This window comes from Pseudophryne corroboree, chromosome 2, assembly GCF_028390025.1.
Source record: "Pseudophryne corroboree isolate aPseCor3 chromosome 2, aPseCor3.hap2, whole genome shotgun sequence".
NCBI lineage: Eukaryota > Metazoa > Chordata > Amphibia > Anura > Myobatrachidae > Pseudophryne > Pseudophryne corroboree.
This window is the reverse complement of record NC_086445.1, coordinates 988,725,487-988,748,305: the sequence shown is the minus strand read 5'-3', so window position 1 is coordinate 988,748,305 and position 22,819 is coordinate 988,725,487. Positions and strand designations below refer to the sequence as shown.

The 22,819-nt window shown below is 47.5% G+C and overlaps 1 long non-coding RNA gene across 1 annotated transcript in view; it reads right to left on the bottom strand.

Moving 5' to 3' along the window:
- Positions 1-1,487: 1,487 nt before the first annotated feature.
- The window catches only part of LOC134987473 (uncharacterized), a 78,087-nt gene continuing 56,755 nt past the window's right edge, over positions 1,488-22,819 (bottom strand). The window contains exon 3 of the long non-coding RNA XR_010193125.1: positions 1,488-2,201. This is a non-coding gene — a long non-coding RNA (uncharacterized LOC134987473). The remainder of the gene's footprint in view (positions 2,202-22,819) is intronic.

Here is a 22,819-nt window from a genome sequence, read left to right as displayed (position 1 = left end):
GCTGCACTCCCTGCACCTATGGTAGTTACACCCTTGTATATGACACATGTAACTATGACAGGGAAGGTGGCCTCTCTCGGCTCTGGGCCCCATAGCAGCTGCACTCCCTGCACCTATGGTAGCTACACCCTTGTATATAACACATGTAACTGTGACAGGGAAGGTGGCCTCTCTCGGCTCTGGGCCCCATAGCAGCTGCACTCCCTGCACCTATGGTAGCTACACCCTTGTATATAACACATGTAACTGTGACAGGGAAGGTGGCCTCTCTCGGCTCTGGGCCTCATAGCAGCTGCACTCCCTGCACCCATGGTATCTATGCCCTTGTATATAACACATGTAACTGTGACAGGGAAGGTGGCCCTTCTCAGCTCTGGGCCCCATAGCAGCTGCACTCCCTGTACCTATGTTAGCTACGCCCTTGCACAGGCACCATTTTTCCTGTGCTCTATGTTCCTGGTGATATCTGCAGCACCGACAGAGAGGTAAGAATTGTGAATGGGTGCAGGGAGTGCCATGTGGGCCACATACTCTGCATCCATTATAGATACACCCATGAGTGTCTTCATTCTTCACATTCTCCCCTTTAGTATGTAAGCTCTCACGAGCAGGGCCCTCTCCCCTCATGTGTTTTGCCTTCCCTACAACCAGTGGCGTATCTATAATGGGTGCACACAGGTCTCTGGGTCCAGGGGGGCTCACCCTGCACCCATTTCTTGAATATTTACACCACCGGAGTTCTACATGGTGGCAGCAGCAATGCACAGATCACTGGGAAAATTCCACAGAGTTTTGCTGATGTGCAGTAGAAAAATTGTCAGAAAAATGGCCACTGCGCCATTTTGCCAGAGACATGCACTTGCGTACTGGACTCTGGTACAGCGCTAGGGTCTCCAAGTGACCTTAGTGCTCAGTGTTCCACTGTGCTGCTGGGCCGGCTAGAGTGTAGGGAGGAGGGGACCCGTGGACGGAGACGGCACACGGGTCCACTCCTCTATTAAGATGCCCCTGCCAACAACTGCCTATCCCTTGGTGTCTGCCGCCCTACTGCTTATTTCAGTGCCAGGTCAGCTGATGCAGAAATATTTATATACCAAGTACTTGTCCTACATTGTCTTGTACTGTAAGTTGCTGTTTTCTTGTTTTGCTTTTTCGTATATGTTATTTGTTAGGCGCTGCGGGACCCTTGTGGCACCATATAAAGAACGGACAATAATATTAATAATAATATAAGGGGCATTAATATCAAACCTTTGTGACAGATAAAGTGGCAAAGTTGCCCATAGCAACAAATAAGCTTCTGTAATATTATAAACTGTGCAAGATAAATGATAACTACAATCTGATTGGTTGATATGGGCAACTAATACACTTCATCTCTCTCTAAGGTATAAAACATCTCGTCTTAAATCCGTAGAGAAAGTATAGATACAGATATATTACGAGCCATAGTGGCACTTGAAGCAAATAAGAAACTGGAAAGTATATTGATGTAATGAGCAAAACATTTATACATGGTTAATAGTGCTGACTGTAAAATACATGTAGCCCATCAATAACAGGTTAGTAATTCAGGGTTAGTTTTGCTTTTACTTTCTTTGTTGGTTTCTGTCAAAGGGAATTCCATTATGTACATACATGGATAGGCTTGGCTAAGAATGCCACGTTCAGGGTTACATTTTCATTTTCCAAGTCTCTTATTTGTGAGACAATCAGACTTTCAAGGTTTGGCCTCCTTCATAGGTATGTGTGACCACTGGTAATGAGAAAGATCCAAGCTGGACATTTTCTGACACCTGCATCAGAGGTGGGATTGGGCCAGCCAAACTACTTTATATTTCCCATAAGCTCATGTTCCATTTACTATTGTATCCTTCTAGTAGAGCTTAGTAGGTGGAAAATTAAGAAACCTCTAGTTCCAGTCTGTTTTGTAGGACATGAGAAGTGGTGGTCCTGGGAAATTTGAATTCCTCAGATGACACACTTACATGTTCCTCCTTGGCAGAAGATCATCAATACCTTTTCACTTGAATGTCTATAGATGTGGATCGATACTTGTAGGTGGTGATCGTGGTATGGCTGTATAGGAGCTGTGGTGTGGTCCATAGATGGTGGATGCAGATGGGGTTCGGTCATTTGTGGATGAGGTAGAATGGTGGCAGAACTATATACGGATCCAGAAGAGAAGTATTGGAGAAGTTCTAGGTGGTGTACAAGGTAATACTGTTAGTTATTGAAATTGAACTTGACTATTTTGATGGTTTGGGTTGTAGATGTAGTATTAGTAATATAATACAGACTTATGAATCTAGCAGAGATGGAAAGGTATGAAATGGTGAATAGTAGTGTTTATCTACAGGTGAGGAAGAACTGCAGCCTGCCGATAGTGTTCAAATAATGGAGTGAACTAAGTTATTTGGGATTTGTAGGGGTACTATTACAAGACAGAGATTATTTGTCAGGGTGATTGGATGATACGAGTAATATTATAAGATAGATTGGACTAAAATGTAATAATGCAATTGTAGAGAATAAATAAATCAATAATATTCAGTGTTTATTAGATGCCAGGAATAATGGTAACCATAGTATTAGAATAATAACAGCAGTAATTGTACGGGGTGAAATTGAACAAAAATGGAAAAATTTAAAATTAATAAAATAATGACAAAGGAGTAAAAAAGTTGGAAAAGAATCTACTTAGGAAGCGAAATGCATTTGCTCCAATTCCTGCACATCTGCTGTCTCACTGAACTTTATTTCTCCTTCCTACAGTACATTTCCACGTAGAACCAGATAGTGGTGTAGGCATTCTACCTTCTACATACTGTACCCTCAAAGTCCATCCCCCAGAACCCTCATTCTCTTCTGTTCAGACACTACTTCTCTCCACATTACTGTTATTGGTGGTCATTCCAAGTTGTTCGTTAGCTGTATTCGTTTGCTGGGGGTAATTCCAAGTTGATCGCAGCAGGATTTTTGATAGCAATTGGGCAAAACCATGTGCACTGCAGGGGAGGCAGATATAACATGTGTAGAGAGAGTAAGATTTGGGTGGGTTATTTTGTTTCTGTGCAGGGTAAATACTGGCTGCTTTATTTTCACACTGCAAATTAGATTGCAGATTGAACACACCCCACCCAAATCTAACTCTCTCTGCACATGTTATATCTGCCTCCCCTGCGGTGCACATGGTTTAGCCCAACTGCTAAAAAATTTCCTGCTGCAATCAACTTAGAATTACCCCCGCTGTGCAGCGATGAGGCAAAAAAATGGCACTTCTGCGCATGGTATGTGGCGCAATAAATAGTGGAAAACTGCTCTAATCAAGCTGGTAACAATCCCCAGGTGCTGCGGGAGGAAGTTACTCTAGACAAGAAATACAAAAGGGATTTTTCCCACGCACTCTGCTGGCTGTTAGTAAGAAGAACTATATACTATGTAATAATAGGAAATTTAGAGCTCTTCGTTACATATGTTTTGCAAAAGATATGATAAGCCTCCAGGCCACTTCACGGCTGCTCTATTACTGGAGGTCCCTATCTAAGCATAGGTCCAGGGCTTGGACCCCACAAAGTCGGCTCAGGCCCGACCACCCCAGGGCAGCACACCATTGAAATACTAAAGTGTTAATATGTGTTAAGAAAGAAGCAGAAGCTATGGGTTAGAAAGTGCTACAAAAATAAGGGTGTTAATAAAATACTCAAAAGAGTAATATTAGTGAAAAAATAGGAGTGTTACATAAGTGCTAAATAAATAATATGGCATGCTACCCCAAGGTGGCCCAGCCCCACCAGACCCGGGGGGTACCACTCCCCAAACCCATACACAGCATAATAATAACATCCACTATGGGTCATACAATTGCTTAATGTATGGCCACATGATAATGGCACATACAGAACATATCCAGATTGAGAGCTAGTTTACCTGGAGGCACCCCTGTATCCTCCAAATGGCACCACAGGACCCAGCATGCCCTCCTAATGCTGGCTCCATCTATGCCTCTCTGAACTGCAATAAATAGTGGAAAACTGCTCTAATCAAGCTGGTAACAATCCCCAGGTGCTGCGGGAGGGGGTTACTCTAGACAAGAAAAACAAAAGGGATTTTTCCCACGCACTCTGCTGGCTGTTAGTAAGAAGAACTATATACTATGTAATAATAGGAAATTTAGAGCTCTTCGTTACATATGTTTTGCAAAAGATATGATAAGCCTCCAGGCCACTTCACGGCTGCTCTATTACTGGAGGTCCCTATCTAAGCATAGGTCCAGGGCTTGGACCCCACAAAGTCGGCTCAGGCCCGACCACCCCAGGGCAGCACACCATTGAATTACTAAAGTGTTAATATGTGTTAAGAAAGAAGCAGAAGCTATGGGTTAGAAAGTGCTACAAAAATAAGGGTGTTAATAAAATACTCAAAAGAGTAATATTAGTGAAAAAAATAGGAGTGTTACATAAGTGCTAAATAAATAATATGGCATGCTACCCCAAGGTGGCCCAGCCCCACCAGACCCGGGGGGTACCACTCCCCAAACCCATACACAGCATAATAATAACATCCACTATGGGTCATACAATTGCTTAATGTATGGCCACATGATAATGGCACATACAGAACATATCCAGATTGAGAGCTAGTTTACCTGGAGGCACCCCTGTATCCTCCAAATGGCACCACAGGACCCAGCATGCCCTCCTAATGCTGGCTCCATCTATGCCTCTCTGAACTGCAATAAATAGTGGAAAACTGCTCTAATCAAGCTGGTAACAATCCCCAGGTGCTGCGGGAGGGGGTTACTCTAGACAAGAAATACAAAAGGGATTTTTCCCACGCACTCTGCTGGCTGTTAGTAAGAAGAACTATATACTATGTAATAATAGGAAATTTAGAGCTCTTCGTTACATATGTTTTGCAAAAGATATGATAAGCCTCCAGGCCACTTCACGGCTGCTCTATTACTGGAGGTCCCTATCTAAGCATAGGTCCAGGGCTTGGACCCCACAAAGTCGGCTCAGGCCCGACCACCCCAGGGCAGCACACCATTGAAATACTAAAGTGTTAATATGTGTTAAGAAAGAAGCAGAAGCTATGGGTTAGAAAGTGCTACAAAAATAAGGGTGTTAATAAAATACTCAAAAGAGTAATATTAGTGAAAAAATAGGAGTGTTACATAAGTGCTAAATAAATAATATGGCATGCTACCCCAAGGTGGCCCAGCCCCACCAGACCCGGGGGGTACCACTCCCCAAACCCATACACAGCATAATAATAACATCCACTATGGGTCATACAATTGCTTAATGTATGGCCACATGATAATGGCACATACAGAACATATCCAGATTGAGAGCTAGTTTACCTGGAGGCACCCCTGTATCCTCCAAATGGCACCACAGGACCCAGCATGCCCTCCTAATGCTGGCTCCATCTATGCCTCTCTGAACTGCAATAAATAGTGGAAAACTGCTCTAATCAAGCTGGTAACAATCCCCAGGTGCTGCGGGAGGGGGTTACTCTAGACAAGAAATACAAAAGGGATTTTTCCCACGCACTCTGCTGGCTGTTAGTAAGAAGAACTATATACTATGTAATAATAGGAAATTTAGAGCTCTTCGTTACATATGTTTTGCAAAAGATATGATAAGCCTCCAGGCCACTTCACGGCTGCTCTATTACTGGAGGTCCCTATCTAAGCATAGGTCCAGGGCTTGGACCCCACAAAGTCGGCTCAGGCCCGACCACCCCAGGGCAGCACACCATTGAAATACTAAAGTGAAATACTCTCTCTGCATATGTTATATCTGCCCCACCTGCAGTGCACATGGTTTTGCCCAACTGCTAACAAATTTGCTGCTACGATCAGGTCCCTTTGTTGGCTCTTATATTTCCTGTCTTTGATCCGCCTACTCTCATAGTAGGTTATATCATCATTGCTATTGACAACTTCATGCCAGAAAACGACTTACATTTACTTTCTGCTTTGGTCTCTCCCAGCAGATTTCATCTCCCACACACTGCAGTGGACACTCCGTTGACCTTGTCTTTCCCCCTCTATAGTTTCTCTAAATTGGCTTCCCCTCTTCACCTTTCACCATGCTTACCCCTGCACTCAAACGGTATCCGTTCAGATGGTCGACCATGTTATGGTCGACAGTCATTAGGTCGACCACTATTGGTCGACATTGACATGGTCGACATGGACACATGGTCGACACATGAAAATGCTCGACACATGAAAGGTCGACACGTGAAAAGGTCGACATTAGTTTTTTTACTTTTTTTTCTTTTGGGGAACTTTTCCATACTTTAAGATCCACGTGGACTACGATTGGAACGGTAATCTCTGCCGAGCGAAGCGAAGGCACCATGCCCGAAGCATGGCGAGCGAAGCGAGCCATGCGAGGGGACGCGGTGCACTAATTGGGGTTCCCAGTCACATTACGCAAAAAACGACACCAAAAAAAGGAAAAAAACTCATGCCGACCTTTTAATGTGTCGATCGTTCATGTGTCGACCATTTTCATGCGTCGACCATGTGTCCATGTCGACCATGTCAATGTCGACCAATAGTGGTCGACCTAATGACTGTCGACCATAACATGGTCGACCATTCATACCGGAACCCACTCAAACACCCATGCACACCACAGCACCAAGAGGAGTGCCAATATTCATTCCTCTACATGCCAATATCATTTGTGTACTCTATTGTTCTAAAAGGACATCAAGGCAAGCCAACCGCTTTTTATGGACTCTCACTAAATTCACATTTTCTCCTTAATATTGGACTAATTGATACCTTGTAGAACCTGTGCAAAAGAGATGCCTGGTGTCTGCCAGGGCTGATCCGCCATCTTGGTCTCAAAACTGAGAAGTGAAATTGTCTCGTTGCCATTATTTCTTTTTACTCAACAAACATATGATAGATACATGGCTGAGTGACTAAGTGCCTAATTCAGACCTGATCGTAGATGTGCTAAATTTAGCACACCTACGATCAGTCACACAGACATGCGAGGGGACGCCCAGCACAGGGCTAGTCCACGCTGCATGTCAAGCCCCACCCCCCCGCACAGCGGCGATGCTTTTTGGTAAGCGAGTTTAGACTTTGGCGCCCCTTGATGGGATCAAATTTTAAAAGGGGTGTGGTCTCACAATAAATGGGTGTGGCCACACAATAGTACCCCCAAGGATACAAGGAGTTAGTGTGTGATTGGGGTGGCAGAGGTGATGGAGATAGTGGGTGACTGAGGAGGTTGGCGTGACAGGGAGACACACACACACACACACACACACACACACACACACGTTACATGGACCAGGGTCACACATACACTGTACAAGGGCACACTGACACACACATACACTGTACAGGGAACCCCCCTCTCCAGGATGAAAAGTACCTCTGGTGTCCTGGAGTGGAACCTTCATGCGGTCAGTGGGATTTGTGACCCTTCCAAATACAGGACATGGCACCCTTGCCAACCTGGCACCATACGCGAATGCATACTTTGCCTAATGAGCCGGCTGCATCTAATTGTTATTACGCATTGCTCCTTCCTCCTGACACTGCTGCCTACTGAGACCTGACACCACTACCGCCTGAGACCTAGCACTGCTGCCCCCAAAACCTGACACTACCACCCCCAGAGACCTAGCACTGCTGCCCCCAAAACCTGACACTACCACCCCCAGAGACCTAGCACTGTTGCCCCCTGAGACCTGACACTATTACCCCTTGAGACCTGGCACTGCTGCCCCCTGAGACCTGACACTAGCATGGGAGAAGAAATCCTCAAGGTTGAATATTAAGTTTCAGTACCTGTGACAGTTCCAAGCAGCAGCAAGAAAGTCCGGGGCAGCAGAAGGAGAACCACGGAGGTCAGCATGGTACCCGTGCATCTGCAGGCTCTCGCCTTCCCAGCTCCACAAGTGAGATGTCCGATTTGGTGCACAGAATGCAGCGGCAATGGGGGCGCCTCCCATGCACTTTCCAAGGACTGATCATGACAGCGGCGCACTCCGCCTGCCCCCTCCTGCTGTCACTTACAACTATGCCCGGTTACATGGGGAATGGCCTGTCACTCGTCGCCATACAGTCCCCCTCATCAGCTGGCGCTCCTCACGCTGGTACCTGGCAGGAGCAGCCACTGCCAGAGCTGGTGGTATGTATGCAGCATGGGCTTCCGGGTAGGCATGATCCACTCCAGGCTGCCTGAGCCCTCCTCACTGTGGCACCTTACTCGGCCGCGTACCCCACGTAACTCCCCCTTCACCCCTTTCCCCCCATAGGCATAAGAGGCAGAGGCCTCTCTGGCTCCACGGCAGCCCAGCACACAGCAGCATGTGCTGAGCTGGGGAGACACAGGATGCCGCTGCTGCACTGACCCAATAATTTGCATGTATCACCAATGTTTTCAGATCTGCGTACGTGCAGAACTCTGTCTGCGTCAAAAGTCGCAGTGCCCCCTAAATTGCATGAAATGCTGCAGCCCTCGGGGGAAGATGGAGGGGCCTGCAATGGGCGCCATCTCTGAAACACCAACCATCCTGAGTAACCTGAGGGTCCGCCATATTCCTCAGCAGTCCTTAGGACTTGAATTACTGCCTTGGGGGGCAGGGGGCGGGAGGGGGGGGGGGTTATATATATAAATATATATATATATATATATATGTATATATATATATATATCATGCATGGTAAAGAGTGGATAAGTCGACACCAGTGGAGAAGCTGCCTATAGCAACCCATCAGCTCTGATGTAGCATCTGTCAAGTACATCAGTGTTTCCCAACCTCAGTCCAGAAGGTACACTAACATACCCATGCTTGAGCACAGATGGTTAAATTAAAATAACTGGGGTGATAATTAAGTCACCCGTGCTCAAAAATGGATATCCTTAAAACTTGGATTGTCAGTGTGCCTTGAGGAATGTGGTTGGGAATCCCTGACGTACAGTACAACCTATAAATGATAGGTAGAGCTGATTGGTTGCTATGGGAAACTAGAGATGAGCGCCGGAAATTTTTCGGGTTTTGTGTTTTGGTTTTGGGTTCGGTTCCGCGGCCGTGTTTTGGGTTCGACCGCGTTTTGGCAAAACCTCACCGAATTTTTTTTGTCGGATTCGGGTGTGTTTTGGATTCGGGTGTTTTTTTCAAAAAACCCTAAAAAACAGCTTAAATCATAGAATTTGGGGGTCATTTTGATCCCAAAGTATTATTAACCTCAAAAACCATAATTTCCACTCATTTTCAGTCTATTCTGAATACCTCACACCTCACAATATTATTTTTAGTCCTAAAATTTGCACCGAGGTCGCTGTGTGAGTAAGATAAGCGACCCTAGTGGCCGACACAAACACCGGGCCCATCTAGGAGTGGCACTGCAGTGTCACGCAGGATGGCCCTTCCAAAAAACACTCCCCAAACAGCACATGACGCAAAGAAAAAAAGAGGCGCAATGAGGTAGCTGTGTGAGTAAGATAAGCGACCCTAGTGGCCGACACAAACACCGGGCCCATCTAGGAGTGGCACTGCAGTGTCACGCAGGATGTCCCTTCCAAAAAACCCTCCCCAAACAGCACATGACGCAAAGAAAAAAAGAGGCGCAATGAGGTAGCTGTGTGAGTAAGATAAGCGACCCTAGTGGCCGACACAAACACCGGGCCCATCTAGGAGTGGCACTGCAGTGTCACGCAGGATGGCCCTTCCAAAAAACACTCCCCAAACAGCACATGACGCAAAGAAAAAAAGAGGCGCAATGAGGTAGCTGACTGTGTGAGTAAGATAAGCGACCCTAGTGGCCGACACAAACACCGGGCCCATCTAGGAGTGGCACTGCAGTGTCACGCAGGATGGCCCTTCCAAAAAACCCTCCCCAAACAGCACATGACGCAAAGAAAAATAAAAGAAAAAAGAGGTGCAAGATGGAATTGTCCTTGGGCCCTCCCACCCACCCTTATGTTGTATAAACAAAACAGGACATGCACACTTTAACCAACCCATCATTTCAGTGACAGGGTCTGTCACACGACTGTGACTGATATGACGGGTTGGTTTGGACCCCCCCCAAAAAAGAAGCAATTAATCTCTCCTTGCACAAACTGGCTCTACAGAGGCAAGATGTCCACCTCATCATCATCCTCCGATATATCACCGTGTACATCCCCCTCCTCACAGATTATCAATTCGTCCCCACTGGAATCCACCATCTCAGCTCCCTGTGTACTTTGTGGAGGCAATTGCTGCTGGTCAATGTCTCCGCGGAGGAATTGATTATAATTCATTTTAATGAACATCATCTTCTCCACATTTTCTGGATGTAACCTCGTACGCCGATTGCTGACAAGGTGAGCGGCGGCACTAAACACTCTTTCGGAGTACACACTTGTGGGAGGGCAACTTAGGTAGAATAAAGCCAGTTTGTGCAAGGGCCTCCAAATTGCCTCTTTTTCCTGCCAGTATAAGTACGGACTGTGTGACGTGCCTACTTGGATGCGGTCACTCATATAATCCTCCACCATTCTTTCAATGTTGAGAGAATCATATGCAGTGACAGTAGACGACATGTCCGTAATCGTTGTCAGGTCCTTCAGTCCGGACCAGATGTCAGCATCAGCAGTTGCTCCAGACTGCCCTGCATCACCGCCAGCGGGTGGGCTCGGAATTCTGAGCCTTTTCCTCGCACCCCCAGTTGCGGGAGAATGTGAAGGAGGAGATGTTGACAGGTCGCGTTCCGCTTGACTTGACAATTTTCTCACCAGCAGGTCTTTCAACCCCAGCAGAGAGATCCAAGGTAGGCTTTAAATCTAGGATCGAGCACGGTGGCCAAAATGTAGTGCTCTGATTTCAACAGATTGACCACCCGTGAATCCTTGTTAAGCGAATTAAGGGCTCCATCCACAAGTCCCACATGCCTAGCGGAATCGCTCCGTGTTAGCTCCTCCTTCAATGTCTCCAGCTTCTTCTGCAAAAGCCTGATGAGGGGAATGACCTGACTCAGGCTGGCAGTGTCTGAACTGACTTCACGTGTGGCAAGTTCAAAGGGCATCAGAACCTTGCACAACGTTGAAATCATTCTCCACTGCGCTTGAGACAGGTGCATTCCACCTCCTATATCGTGCTCAATTGTATAGGCTTGAATGGCCTTTTGCTGCTCCTCCAACCTCTGAAGCATATAGAGGGTTGAATTCCACCTCGTTACCACTTCTTGCTTCAGATGATGGCAGGGCAGGTTCAGTAGTTTTTGGTGGTGCTCCAGTCTTCTGTACGTGGTGCCTGTACGCCGAAAGTGTCCCGCAATTCTTCTGGCCACCGACAGCATCTCTTGCACGCCCCTGTCGTTTTTTAAAAAATTCTGCACCACCAAATTCAAGGTATGTGCAAAACATGGGACGTGCTGGAATTTGCCCATATTTAATGCACACACAATATTGCTGGCGTTGTCCGATGCCACAAATCCACAGGAGAGTCCAATTGGGGTAAGCCATTCCGCGATGATCTTCCTCAGTTGCCGTAAGAGGTTTTCAGCTGTGTGCGTATTCTGGAAAGCGGTGATACAAAGCGTAGCCTGCCTAGGAAAGAGTTGGCGTTTGCGAGATGCTGCTACTGGTGCCGCCGCTGCTGTTCTTGCGGCGGGAGTCCATACATCTACCCAGTGGGCTGTCACAGTCATATAGTCCTGACCCTGCCCTGCTCCACTTGTCCACATGTCCGTGGTTAAGTGGACATCGGGTACAACTGCATTTTTTAGGACACTGGTGAGTCTTTTTCTGACGTCCGTGTACATTCTCGGTATCGCCTGCCTAGAGAAGTGGAACCTAGATGGTATTTGGTAACGGGGGCACACTGCCTCAATAAATTGTCTAGTTCCCTGTGAACTAACGGCGGATACCGGACGCACGTCTAACACCAACATAGTTGTCAAGGCCTCAGTTATCCGCTTTGCAGCAGGATGACTGCTGTGATATTTCATCTTCCTCGCAAAGGACTGTTGAACAGTCAATTGCTTACTGGAAGTAGTACAAGTGGGCTTACGACTTCCCCTCTGGGATGACCATCGACTCCCAGCAGCAACAACAGCAGCGCCAGCAGCAGTAGGCGTTACACGCAAGGATGCATCGGAGGAATCCCAGGCAGGAGAGGAATCATCAGAATTGCCAGTGACATGGCCTGCAGGACTATTGGCATTCCTGGGGAAGGAGGAAAATGACACTGAGGGAGTTGGTGGGGTGGTTTGCGTGAGCTTGGTTACAAGAGGAAGGGATTTACTGGTCAGTGGACTGCTTCCGCTGTCGGCCAATGTTTTTGAACTTGTCACTGACTTATTATGAATGCGCTGCAGGTGACGTATAAGGGAGGATGTTCCGAGGTGGTTAACGTCCTTACCCCTACTTATTACAGCTTGACAAAGGGAACACACGGCTTGACAAATGTTGTCCGCATTTCTGGTGAAATACTTCCACACCGAAGAGCTGATTTTTTTGGTATTTTCACCAGGCATGTCAACGGCCATATTCCTCCCACGGACAACAGGTGTCTCCCCGGGTGCCTGACTTAAACAAACCACCTCACCATCAGAATCCTCCTGGTCAATTTCCTCCCCAGCGCCAGCAACACCCATATCCTCCTCATCCTGGTGTACTTCAACACTGACATCTTCAATCTGACTATCAGGAACTGGACTGCGGGTGCTCCTTCCAGCACTTGCAGGGGGCGTGCAAATGGTGGAAGGCGCATGCTCTTCACGTCCAGTGTTGGGAAGGTCAGGCATCGCAACCGACACTATTGGACTCTCCTTGTGGATTTGGGATTTCGAAGAACGCACAGTTCTTTGCTGTGCTTTTTCCAGCTTGAGTCTTTTCATTTTTCTAGCGAGAGGCTGAGTGCTTCCATCCTCATGTGAAGCTGAACCACTAGCCATGAACATAGGCCAGGGCCTCAGCCGTTCCTTGCCACTCCGTGTGGTAAATGGCATATTGGCAAGTTTACGCTTCTCCTCCGACAATTTTATTTTAGGTTTTGGAGTCCTTTTTTTACTGATATTTGGTGTTTTGGATTTGACATGCTCTGTACTATGACATTGGGCATCGGCCTTGGCAGACGACGTTGCTGGCATTTCATCGTCTCAGCCATGACTAGTGGCAGCAGCTTCAGCACGAGGTGGAAGTGGATCTTGATCTTTCCCTAATTTTGGAACCTCAACATTTTTGTTCTCCATATTTTAATAGGCACAACTAAAAGGCACCTCAGGTAAACAATGGAGATGGATGGATACTAGTATACAATTATGGATGGACTGCCGAGTGCCGACACAGAGGTAGCTACAGCCGTGGACTACCGTACTGTACTGTATCTGCTGCTAATATAGGCTGGTTGATAATGAGATGTAGTATGTATGTATAAAGAAGAAAGAAAAAAAAACACGGGTAGGTGGTATACAATTATGGACGGACTGCCGAGTGCCGACACAGAGGTAGCTACAGCCGTGGACTACCGTACTGTGTCTGCTGCTAATATAGACTGGTTGATAAAGAGATGTAGTATGTATGTATAAAGAAGAAAGAAAAAAAACCACGGGTAGGTGGTATACAATTATGGATGGACTGCCGAGTGCCGACACAGAGGTAGCTACAGCCGTGGACTACCGTACTGTACTGTGTCTGCTGCTAATATAGACTGGTTGATAATGAGATGTAGTATGTATGTATAAAGAAGAAAGAAAAAAAAACCACGGGTAGGTGGTATACAATTATGGACGGACTGCCGAGTGCCGACACAGAGGTAGCTACAGCCGTGGACTACCGTACTGTACTGTGTCTGCTGCTAATATAGACTGGATGATAATGAGATGTAGTATGTATAAAGAAGAAAGAAAAAAAAACCACGGGTAGGTGGTATACAATTATGGATGGACTGCCGAGTGCCGACACAGAGGTAGCTACAGCCGTGGACTACCGTACTGTACTGTGTCTGCTGCTAATATAGACTGGATGATAATGAGATGTAGTATGTATAAAGAAGAAAGAAAAAAAAACCACGGGTAGGTGGTATACAATTGTGGATGGACTGCCGAGTGCCGACACAGAGGTAGCTACAGCCGTGGACTACCGTACTGTACTGTGTCTGCTGCTAATATAGACTGGATGATAATGAGATGTAGTATGTATAAAGAAGAAAGAAAAAAAAAACACGGGTAGGTGGTATACAATTATGGATGGACTGCCGAGTGCCGACACAGAGGTAGCTACAGCCGTGGACTACCGTACTGTACTGTGTCTGCTGCTAATATAGACTGGATGATAATGAGATGTAGTATGTATAAAGAAGAAAGAAAAAAAAAACACGGGTAGGTGGTATACAATTATGGATGGACTGCCGAGTGCCGACACAGAGGTAGCTACAGCCGTGGACTACCGTACTGTACTGTGTCTGCTGCTAATATAGACTGGATGATAATGAGATGTAGTATGTATAAAGAAGAAAGAAAAAAAAAACACGGGTAGGTGGTATACAATTATGGACGGACTGCCGAGTGCCGACACAGAGGTAGCTACAGCCGTGGACTACCGTACTGTACTGTGTCTGCTGCTAATATAGACTGGTTGATAATGAGATGTAGTATGTATAAAGAAGAAAGAAAAAAAAAACCACGGGTAGGTGGTATACAATTATGGATGGACTGCCGAGTGCCGACACAGAGGTAGCTACAGCCGTGAACTACCGTACTGTGTCTGCTGCGACTGGATGATAAATAATGATATAAAATATATATATATATCACTATTGCAGCCGGACAGGTATATATTATATAATGACAGACCTGCTGGACACTGTCTGTCAGCAGAATGAGTTTTTTATAGAATAAAAAAACACCACACAAGTCACACGACGAGTGTTTAACTTTTTCAGGCAATCACAATATAGTATACTATACTGGTGGTCAGTGTGGTCAGGTCACTGGTCAGTCACACTGGCAGTGGCACTCCTGCAGCAAAAGTGTGCACTGTTTAATTTTAATAATATGTACTCCTGGCTCCTGCTATAACCTATAACTGCTCCCCAGTCTCCCCCACAATTAAGCTGTGTGAGCACAGTCAGATATTATACATAGATGATGCAGCACACTGGGCTGAGCACAGATATGGTATGTGACTGAGTCACTGTGTATCGTTTTTTTCAGGCAGAGAACGGATTATATTAAATAAAACTGCACTGGTGGTCACTGGTCAGTGGTCAGTCACTAGTAAACTCTGCACTCTCTATTACTCCTAAGCTCCAGTAAATCAAGTGTCTCTGTCTCAATCTCACTCTCTCTCTTCTAATCTAAATGGAGAGGACGCCAGCCACGTCCTCTCCCTATCAATCTCAATGCACGTGTGAAAATGGCGGCGACGCGCGGCTCCTTATATAGAATCCGAGTCTCGCGATAGAATCCGAGCCTCGCGAGAATCCGACAGCGTCATGATGACGTTCGGGCGCGCTCGGGTTAACCGAGCAAGGCGGGAAGATCCGAGTCGCTCGGATCCGTGTAAAAAAAGCTGAAGTTCGGGCGGGTTCGGATTCCGAGGAACCGAACCCGCTCATCTCTATGGGAAACCTCTCTTTTCACTGCTTAATACATCACCCACTGTATTTTAAATTCATTAAAATATGCATATAACTCTATTCTTCCCTCAGCACTCTACTGTATGATATTTAATTGTTGCACGAATGTTATTTCCTCTAGAAGGCAACAGAAATAAAGCTATTTCTATTCAAATTAACTTAAATAATGTTCACTTAATTAAAAAATCATTTATAAACTTTTTGTTTACAAATGTTTTCTTTTTGAATAACGGCAATACCAGGACTGGTATAGCGGCGGTGCAATGACCATAATAATAATAATTGTAAAAAGGAGAGTTATGGTAGACATACCATTGTTAACTCTCTTTCTGCAAGATACACTGGGTTCCACAGGAAAACATCGGGGTGTAGAGTGGATCTTGATCCAGAGGCACCAAAAGGCTAAAGCTTTGGGCTGTCCCAGGATGCATCGGGGCCTCCTCTGTAACCCCGCCTCCAGGCACTGTGAGCTCAGTTTCATTAACCAGTCCAAAGTAGGAGCAGGTAAGAGAGAAGGCAGATGTTAAGTCACATAGAACTACATTCTCACGAAAGTAGAAGGGACCAGCGGCTAATGCCATACAAACCCATAGAAGCTAGGTGCGTCAGGGTGAGCACCCTGTGGAACCCAGTGTACCTTGCAGAAAGAAAGTTAACAATGGTAAGTTTACCATAACTCTCCTTTTCTACAGCGGGGTACACTGTGTTCCACAGGAAAACATCGGGGATGTCCTAAAGCAGTTCCTCAAGCGAGTATGAGAACCCGTCATCCAAAGGAAGCATCCTGGGAGGCGGAAGTATCAAAGGCATAGAACCTAATGAACGTGTTCACTGAGGACCACATAGCTGCCTTGCACAATTGTTCTGCGTACACGCCACGGCGGGCCACCCAAGAGGGTCCAACAGACAGAGTAGAATGGGCGTTAACAGCAGCAGGAGCTGGGAGTCCAGCCTGCGCTTATGCTTGTGCAATCACCATTCTAATCCATCTGGCCAAGATTTGCTTATTCGCAGGCCAGCCATGTTTGTGGAAACCAAACAGTACAAAAAGGGTATCTGACCTCCTGATAGAGGCAGTCTTCTCCACATATATACGGAGAACCCTTACGACATCCAAAGACCGCTCTTTGGGGGGCAAATCCGAAGAGATAAAGGCCGGGACCACAATCTCTTGGTTAAGGTGAACAGATGACACCACATTATGTAAAGAACCTAGGTGAGTTGTAAGAACTGCCCGGTCATGATGTATTATTAGAAACGGTGGACGACAGGACAAAGCGCCTAGGTCCGACACCCTTCTAGCAGAGGCAATAGCCAACAGAAACAGGACCTTGGCTGTGAGCCATTTAAGGTCCACTGACTCAAGAGGTTCAAATGGAGACTCTTGCAGGGCATTCAGGACAACAGACAGATCCCATGGAGCCACCAAAAGGGACATAGGGAGGCTGAATCCTTAACACACCCTGAGTGAATGTATGAACGTCAGGTAGAGACGCAATTTTTCTCTGAAACCACACCGACAAGGCAGATATGTGAACCTTGAGGGAGGCCAGACGAAGGTCTAAGTCCAGGTCTTGATGCAGGAAAGCCAGGATTCTGGATGCTTTGAATCTGTACACATCATAGTTCTTATCAGCACACCAGGTGAAGAATTCCAAACACTGTAATAGTTCTGGGCAGATGCCGGTTTGCTGGCTTTCAACATAGTTTGGATGACCACCTCAGAGAATCCTTTGGCCCTCAGGAGTGATGCTTCAAGTGCTACGCTGTCAAAGCAAGTCTGGCCAGGTCTGGATAGACACAAGGGCCCTGTACGAGGAGGTCTGGGCACTGAGGAAGTAGAAGAGGACGCTCTGTTGATAGACCCTGCAGGTTTAAGAACCAATGCCTACTGGGACACGCCAGAGCGACTATCAGCAGTATTACTCCTGCTTGCTTGAACTTCCGCAGAAGTGACACTGGAGGGAACACCTACGGCAGCCGAAAGTTCCATGGAATGGCTAGTGCGTCCATGAACGCTGCTTGAGGTTCCCTGGTCCTTGATCCAAAGACCGGTACTTTGTGATTTTGTCGAGACGTCATCAGGTTTACATCTGGTAGGCTTCACATGTACGGGTGTAATACTGGTGACCGGCGGTCTCCTGACCGCCGGTCACCTTACCTACGCCGGGATCCCGGCAGCATACCGACGCCGAGATCCCGGCGGGGAGGGGCGAGTGCAGCAAGCCCCTTGCGGGCTCGCTGCGCTCGCCACGCTGCGGGCTCGGTGGCGACCTGCGGTCGCCACGGGTTCTATTCCCACTCTATGGGTGTCGTGGACACCCACGAGTGGAAATAGTCCCTGTTGGTCGGCATGCCGACCATCGGGATAGTGAGCCGTCGGGCTCACGGAGGAGGTCATGTGACTGTCGGTCAGCTGACCGGCGGTCACATGAATACCACCCCACGTGTACACTAGGAGTTGAAAGACTTCCGGATGAAGACTCCACTCTCCGGCGTGTACTCAGAGGCGTAACTAGGGTAGGGCGAGTGGGGCACGTGCCCTGGGCGCCTTGGCAGGCCCAGGAGAGGCGGCGCTGCCGGCAGCCAGGGCATCATGCCCCACTCGCCCCCGTCACACCGAAATGTGAGGGGAGGAGAGCGCAGCGTCTCTCCCTCTCCTCACCGTCGCTGCCAGCACTAGCAGCGCTGCGTGTGTCCGGTCTCCGGCGGCGTTAGCCAATCAGAGCTTGCGGACCGGCTCCTGATTGGCTGCCGGTCCGCGAGCTCTGATTGGCTAGCAAACTGGCGCCACACAGCCACCGGAGACCTGGAGCGGTGAGGGGAAGGAGAGGCACTGCGCTGCGCTCTCCTCCCCTCTCATATCAGAGGCGAGCCAGTGGAGCCACATGCGGTGAGTGACCGGGGGGGGGGGGGGGAGCACAGTGGGGCATGTATCTGGCACAGTGGGGCATGTATCTGGTACAGTGGGGCAATGTATCTGGCACAGTGGGGCATGTATCTGGCACTGTGGGGTATGTAACTGGCACTGTGGGGCAATGTAACTGGCACTGTGGGGCATGTAACTGGCACTGTGGGGCAATGTAACTGGCACTATGGGGCATGTAACTGGCACAGTGGGGCAATGTAACTGGCACTGTGGGGCATGTATCTGGCACTGTGGGGCATGTATCTGGCACAGTGGGGCATGTATCTGGCACAGTGGTGCAATGTAACTGGCACAGTGGGGCAATGTAACTGGCACAGTGGGGCAATGTAACTGGCACAGTGGGGCATGTATCTGGCACTGTGGGGCATGTATCTGGCACAGTGGGGCATGTATCTGGCACAGTGGGGCAATGTAACTGGCACTGTGGGGCATGTATCTGGCACTGTGGGGCATATAACTGGCACTGTGGGGCAATGTAACTGGCACTGTGGGCCATTTTCAGTGACCACACCCCTTTCTGGTGTGTGTCCACACCCCTTTCTGGTGTGTGGCCACACCCATTTTTTTGACGCACATGCTTCTTTTGGTGTTTTTTTTTTTTTTTTGGGGGGGGCGCCATTTTCCATCTTGCCCTGGGCTCCGAAAACCCTAGCTACGCCTCTGCGTGTACTTCCTGGCAACTGAGGAAGTCCGCTTCCCAGTTTAAGACACCCAGAATGAACACTGCCGATATTGCTGGCAGATGGCATACCACCCATCGAAGGATTTTTGACACTTCCAACATTGCCATGCGGCTTCAAGTGCCGCCTTGATGAATGATGTATGCCACTATGGTAGCGTTGTCTGACCGTACTTAAACAGGCCTGTTCTGTACCAGAGGCAGTTGGGAGGCCCCTGTCACTGCTGCTCTGCTTAGCAGAGCAGTGGAGAATAGATGCTGTGCGCATGCACACGGCGTCTATTCAGTGGAGACAGAGAGAGAGGGGGCATGCCAGCAGCTCACAGAGCGCTCGGTGTGCCCCCTCAGTGACGAAAACAGGGGCGTGAATCGCGATCGCGGGCCCTCCCACGAAGCCACGCCTCTTTTACCTAAGGCCATGCCCCCTTTTCTGGCAGGTGCGTGCTGTGTGCGCGAAGGTGTCCCTCTTCATGAAGTTCTAATGTTGGGAGGTATGGCAATAGGGCTTTTTGAACTTTCAGAAATTTGTCCCTGACTTTTTTTTTTTTATAAATACTGGTCTACGGCATTTTAATGAAGTTAAAATGTTGTTCAATAGTAGCTAAAAGGGCAGACTAGATGGGCCAAGCAATACTTGTGCCGTCAAATTCCAGGTCTCTTCGTTACAAGGTACAGATATGTCTGACTGCAACAACCATATATTTACAGTTTGTCTGAAAGTTATGTTGTGTTCACTCGCCTTTAAAACAGAACCCATCGGGAGATGTCTTTTGAAGTGAAAGACCGGTGACCACTTCATGTTTACTGGCAGGCCAAACACACAGAGGCCTTTGAGGATTTGGTGCATCCGCGCTATTTGATATCCAGCCAGAAGTAAATAGATCAGCGTATAATTCGGCATCGCAGTGTATTCTTTCTATTTCTATTTTTTTGCAGGTTGCTTTGTACTGTTAGTCAAGAGAGAGCTTTTCATGTCCTCCCCGGGGACTCTGACTGGCCTAGTTGTAAGGTTGTCTGGGAATTAACAGTAATGTATCTTAACCGATTACCTATACAGTTTTTTTTAAACAAGAGACACGACCAACGGTGTAAAAATTTCAGATTTTCAGAGATGCCAAATGTTACATTCTGTTTGGAGTAAACTCAGGGTTCTTTCCCCCTCCTGACACATTTTAATGATGAAAAAGTTTCTTTCCAGTTCCACAGTTATAAGACAATTTTGGAACTTTAAAAAAAATAAAAAAATTCTCAATCTTTCTACCAAACAAACGAAAAAAAGAAACATATGTTTTTTTAATTCTTTAAAAGTATTGACAAAGATCTATTATGGCAAATCTGTCAGTCTGTCAGAATAAACTTATTCCGCAGAGTGATGATCACTTCTAGATCGGATTTGTGTGTATTACGTGAGTTTTAATTCAAATGAATACATGGAAACATTCAGATACTGTATAATCACCTCCAACTGTAAAAGCATCAACTTACTGTATTATGCATGGTTCCGGTATGAATGGTCGACCATGTTATGGTCGACAGTCATTAGGTCGACCACTATTGGTCGACATTGACATGGTCGACATTGACACATGGTCGACACATGAAAATAGTCGACACATGAAAGGTCGACATATGAAAAGGTTGACATGAGTTTTTTAACTTTTTTTGGTGTCGTTTTTTGCGTAAAGTGACTGGGAACCCCAATTAGTGCACCGTGTCCGCTCGCCATGCTTCGGGCATGGTGCCTTCGCTTCGCTCGGCACACTTTACCGTTCCAATCGTAGTCCATGTGGATCGTAAAGTATGGAAAAGTTCCCCAAAAGAAAAAAAAGTTTTAAAAATCGTGTCGACCTTTTCATGTGTCGACCTTTCATGTGTCGACCATTTTCATGTGTCGACCATGTTTCCATGTCGACCATGTCAATGTCGACCAATAGTGGTCGACCTAATGACTGTCGACCATAACATGGTCGACCATGTGAACGGATACCATCATGCATAATGATAGGCCACATCAATGTGATGAATACGACACGACTATCACAAACTTGGAGGCAGTTGCGTATTAATATTGGCCAATGTATACAAGCCCCCAAGCCTGAGGGGCACCGTGCAACCCACCCTGTACCCACTATTTGTCTATGGTAAGAAGAAATATATAAATGCAAGAGGATAGATAGAGTAGTCCATATCGCGTCGGTGCACTTTTGGCTCTGCCCCATTCTGCTACCAGGGCTGGACTGGCTCACAAGGGTTCAGGGGAATCCCCCAACGGGCTCCACTGCCTAAGGGCCAGGGTTTAACGTGAGCCGGAATGGAGCGGAACTGCATTCCGTCAGTTCCACTTGGAGATGGAACGCAGTTCCGCCTCCTCCGGCTCACCTCACCCGATGTGTGCCGGTGCCGCAGGGAGATGCCGGGTGCCCGCTTTTACCAGCGGCGTCCAGCTCTCCCCGCACAGTGAGCTCCTGCTTCCGGCTCCCGGCTCTAGTGTGCGCTATGAGAGAGACGTCATGACGTCTCTCTCATAGTGCAGGGAGCCGGACGCCAGGAGGATCACAGCGGTCGGACGCAGGAGCGGGGCTTGGTAAGTATGGTGGTTTTTTTAAGGCACATCTACTGGGGGCAAGCTACAAGGGATAAACTACTGGGGGGGCATTACTACTTGGGGCACACTACTGGGGGCATAACTACAGGGGCTAAGCTACCAGGGGCATTACTATTTGGGGACTAAACTACATTGGGGCTAAACTACACGGGGCATTACTACAGGGGGGCTAAACTACAAGGGGGCAAACTACAGAGGGCATTACTACTGGGGGCATTACTACTTGGGGCAAGCTACATGGGGCTAACTGCTGGGAGCAAGGTACTGGGGGCAAACTACAGGGGTGCATTACTACTGGGGGGCATAACTGCAGGGGCGCATTACTACTGGGGGCATAACTACAGGGGTGCATTACTACTGGGGGCATAACTACAGGGGCACATTACTACTGGGGGCATAACTACAGGGGCATTACTACTGGGGGCAAACTACAGGGGCATTACTACAGCGGGGCTAAACTACAAGGGGGCATTACTATTGGGGACTAAACTACTGGGGGCATTACTACTTGGGGCAAGCTAGAGGGGGCTAACTACTGGGGGCAAGCTACATGGGGCTAACTACTGGGGGCAAACTACAAGGGGGCAAACTACTGGGGGCAAACTACAGGGGGCGCATTAGTACTGGGGGTATAACTACAGGGGCACATTACTACTGGGGGCATAACTACAGGGGGGATAAACTACATGGGGTCAAACTACAGGGGGGCATAACTACAGGGGATAAACTACTGGGGGCATTCCTACTTGGGGCAAACTACATGGGGCTAAAATACAGGGGGCATTACTACTGGGGGCATTACCACTGGGAGGCTAAACTAAAGTACGGGTAAACTACTGGGGTCATAACTGCAGGGGCATTACTACTGGGGGCTAAACTACTGGGGGTATAACTACTGGGGCTAAACTACAGGGGGCTAAATGACTGGGGACATTACTATAGGCAACATTACTACTGGGGGCAATACCACACAGAGGCATTACCATTAAGGGCA